The 4518-nt window shown below is 37.0% G+C and overlaps 1 pseudogene; it reads right to left on the bottom strand.

Moving 5' to 3' along the window:
• Positions 1 to 728: 728 nt before the first annotated feature.
• LOC143583770 (protein SMAX1-LIKE 3 pseudogene) lies at positions 729 to 3794 on the bottom strand (annotated as a pseudogene).
• Positions 3795 to 4518: the final 724 nt, after the last annotated feature.

Here is a 4518-nt window from a genome sequence, read left to right as displayed (position 1 = left end):
TGGTGGCGGTGGGTGGTGGCGGCGGTAACGGTGGCAGTGGGTGGTGGTGGTGGTAACGGTGTCGGTGGGTGGGGGCGGCGGCAACGGTGGCGGTGGCGGTGAACGGCTGTGGTGGTGGTTGGTGGCAGTGGCGGTGGTGGTGTTTGGTGGTTAATGTTGATGGTGGTGGTAGGAGGATTGTGGAGGTGATGTAGGGTGAAAGAGGGAAGGAATGAAAAAAAACATGGGATATGGATTGAATGAAATTGAGGTGTTTTAGAGGGAATAGAATGGACTAGGTAATGGGTCATTCCATTCATTTAATTAACCAAACACACTTTTCTTCATTCCCTCACAATGAATCATTCCATTCCGCCCTCCATTCCTACATATCAAACGCTACCTTTATGTCAATAATTAACCGATCAATAAAGTTAAACGGACGTTACTATTATTTTACTCTCAAAACTACCTTTTAATTAAGTCATGCTTTAGAACTCCTTGTGGGAAACTATAAACAAATCATTTAATCTTATATGCACATGTTGATTGCCATGTGTTCCTCTTTGTGCACAAGTTTCATTAAAGTTTATAATCTTCTAGAAAATGCAGTGTATTCTTCCTAAAATGAAAAGTATTAAGCATCATTATTATGTTTATATATAAAAAAAAGTAAAAATTAGGTGGTATCAATCTCCTACCTTTTGATCTACCTGTGTCCGCCTTTTTGTGAATGTGTTATAGCCCAAATGCATCTAGATACATGATGAGTCATGTACCATAGGATGAAACATGACACAACATAAGTAAAACAAGCACGAAAAGATGAAAAATCAACATAGTAATTACATGGTGTACATAGTGGTAAGCAAATGATTCCCTCTGGTAGAGTTTGGATTCAAATTTTGATTCCATATTGCTTTACTATTGTAACCACTTAAAGATCACACGTCGAACGTAAGGTGAGATTTACATGATCTCATTGGTTAGAATTGTACTAACACGAACCTATGAGTGGTGACTGGTTCTCATTGTTTAAGAAAAAAAATAGCCTTCTTGTTTGAATTTTGAGACACTTCTGATATTAAGTTCAAGATTCAAGATTTACAATGACAAATCTTGAATATTGAAATTGATACATTTATCTACAGATTCAAGTAACCCTATATCATCCATGGGCATGGACTGCTCCTCATCATCTTCATCAAAGGCAATGTTCAAATCCAAATATACACCAGTGCTTTCTTCTTTTTCTACTTTCTTCTTGACTAATGGAGAACATGTTCTTGATCTTGATTGAAAGCTTTCGTAACTCAATACGATTATCGCATCCTGAAAACAAATCTCTTCGCCATTGGAGTGTGTTAGTTTCCCTCTTTCCATAGCTAGTTTGATCCCTTTTTGAGAACAATAATCTACTTGCTCTACATCTTCAACCAAGAAAACCCTATGAGGATTTATAGACACTGCCTCAGCAAATCTTTCAAGATAACTACAACTTTGTTCATCTCTAGACCTCTTATTACTCATTTCATCGGTTGAATCCGCTCTTGGGGACTTTGAGAAGTTGCTTAGGGCAATTGTAGTGAAATTTGAATACGAACCGAAAACAATCTTTGCTAGTTCTCTAGCAATCTTCTCTTTTAACCGTGAGTTTGTTCCTTGGAAGAGAAACCAAGTATCTTCTTTCGGCTCATCGTCGTTTTTGATTTTTTTTCTTCTCAACATTCTGGATCTGCATTTTAATATTGTACCCGCGATATCGGGAATAATATCCTTCTGCCATGGAACCTTCTCTTCTAAGGCATTGCATAGATCTTTCAAGTTCTTTCCATTGAACTCGCAGAACTTTTGCACGTATTCAACTTCAACCTCCATAAGATCACTTGAAGAAACTGAATTTGAAGTAGAATTAGGGTTTTCTTGAGTATAGGAAAAGCAAGAAGCTTGTGAAGTGCAGATTGAGTTCCATTTCTTGCACAAATCTTTTACTGAAACACATTCCTGAATTCATTATATAAGAATAATATTAGACTATATACTAATGTTATTTAACTTTTAAACAAATTATTATAGTATCATTATATAAGAATAATATTAGACTATATACTAATGTTTAATTATGATGCTCACTTGATCTTGGCTATTGACTACTACTTTCTTATCAGACAGCCATGTTGGAATTAGGCTTGAGGATGTTAAGCTTTTGGCTTCGCTTTCGATCTCTCCGCTTTCACGCATCATGTCTCTAACCGCATCGTAGCCATTCTGGGTTCCACATTCACTTTGGATATCACTGTAGGAATTAAAATGGCCATATATGATAAAGACTAATTTATTAGATACTTATATATAGTATATATTTATATATACTTTGATTAAATGGTCAGAAAGTCATCTTTAGTTTGTACAGAAATACTGATTAAGATCAATGCCACTTTACAAATGATATATGATCAAAGAAAAGCATAAAGGAAAAAAGTGTATATACTTAAAATGAACATCATAGGAATACTTTTGAGTAAAGGGATTGACAATAATGCATCAATTTTCTTGGACTACGAATTAAAGTTCGAAAACGAAATTCCATGTATTGATTCAATGACTCATTAACTTGCCCTAAAAGCCGGTTATACCTTCGTGGAACAAGGCTCAAGCTTAAGCTCCCAGCTGGTATAGTAAGAGGATGAAGCTTCCAAATGGCTTGTAATGAAGGGTTCCCACTTTTACACCTCATGAATGTTTGAAACGATGATATCGCTATTACCCTAACTTTAGCGTTGTCATTTATATCGCAAACTAATCGCCCTAACTCGATAATCAAGTGTTCAATCGGACAATAGACTCCTCTTCCATGACCCCATGAGTTAATCCTAAACTCAGTAATCCACTTAAGATCACCTAAGTAAAGAACAACCCCTCTTTGCACAAACCCTTTAATTAGACTCCTTAATTCTCCAAGTTTTTTTTCTACATCTTCTCTAGATAATTGGCCAAAAGAGAGTAGAGAAAGACTTATAAACTTAACACCTTGTAAACCTTCAGGAACTTCACTTTTATCAACCTTCTCCATCACTTTTCCAACCACTCCTTCAATGGAAGAAACACTCTCACCTACAACCACAAGACTTTGCGATCGCTTTGCGTTTATAAGATTTTCAATTACGCGCACCACATCCTCATTCATCACCATAACTTGATTTTGTAGTCGATTATCGATACTATTTTGTTTTGTGCACTCCTTGGAAGAAGTAGGAGGTTGTGTAACTTGTGTTTGAGATGATAACTCTAAAGAAACAAGTTGTTCTATATTAGTTTTCACTTGTGTACTTGAAAACCCTGCTTCTCTCATCACTCTACTAACACTAGGATCATCTAGTATGGATATTATAAGCTGTTCAAGCTCAATCTTTACAGCCATCAATTGTTGCTGGCTTTCAATCGATCCACGCCGCTGGTGAGCTTGTGCACGCTTGAACGCCGCCACTAGAGCGTTTGAGATGGACGGGTGTTGTGATAAGTTATTAGGGGTTTGCATAGGGCTAGATGAAGACGTTGGTAGACGATTTAGGGCGACATTAAAGCAAAGCTCTAAAGCTTTACACTGAAGAGGATGCGAGTTGGATTGTGACCGAACACAGGCGATTCTAAGATGGCCTGTGGCGGATGAGAGCATGGTGTTAGCAACATGAAGAGGGGTCACTTGAGAATGACCACGGCGGTGTGCGAGTGTGACGGCTTGTTTAATAATATTTGCTGCATCTGAACTTAAAGCTTGTTGGATAGTGAATCCACCAGCTCTCATGGTTACTTTCTTGAAGAAATTGATAAATGGCTATAACATAAAGATTTAAGTTCAATATTGAAATGATGAAGAAGAGAGATGGGGGGTGGGGTAAGATTTAGAGGGCCAAAGTGGATTTTGTAGTGGAAAGCAGAATGCATGTGCTGACAAGCAGGAAGAATTCATCAGTCCCAAAGGCAACTCAGCTTTGAAAGGAATCAGGAACAATATTTGTACCAAATTCTTGAAGCTGACTACTCTTTTGAACCTTTATAATCTACTCCTCATAATAAACAAAACAAATTTATATGAAAGTATCAAGTTATCATTTTAATTGTTTGATTGTTTGAGATATAATATGCTTCATTAGATGCCTAGCTAGGTTCTCCACAGATTTTGCTGGAATTAATCCCAATCTGGCAATCTCGTTAGTTTATTAAGGATTAGTTTAACTTAGGGGCTGCTTGTTTACATCTGAATGGAACCATTACATCTGATTCATTCAGACTGTTTGGTTTCAAACAGAAAAGCATCTGAATGGTTAAAATTAGGTCTGAATCATTCAGACTTTTTGTTGTTACTGAATGGGACAAAGGCTTATTCAGATCTGACTCATTCAGATCTGAATGAACCAAACAGCCCCTAACTTTGTCAGTGTAGCTAGTGCCCTTTATCACATGTCATTTATGCAATGTAATTAATATGGAAGGTATGGAAACTCGTAACTAATTAAATTGAATCGATGCGCCGTGTTT

This window comes from Bidens hawaiensis, unplaced genomic scaffold (assembly GCF_021521415.1).
Source record: "Bidens hawaiensis isolate Kalapana, Puna unplaced genomic scaffold, B.hawaiensis_p1.1 tig00032518_1, whole genome shotgun sequence".
Classification (NCBI taxonomy): Eukaryota; Viridiplantae; Streptophyta; class Magnoliopsida; order Asterales; family Asteraceae; genus Bidens; species Bidens hawaiensis.
The sequence above is the reverse complement of the archived record's forward strand: the minus strand, read 5'-3'. Positions and strand labels throughout refer to the sequence as shown.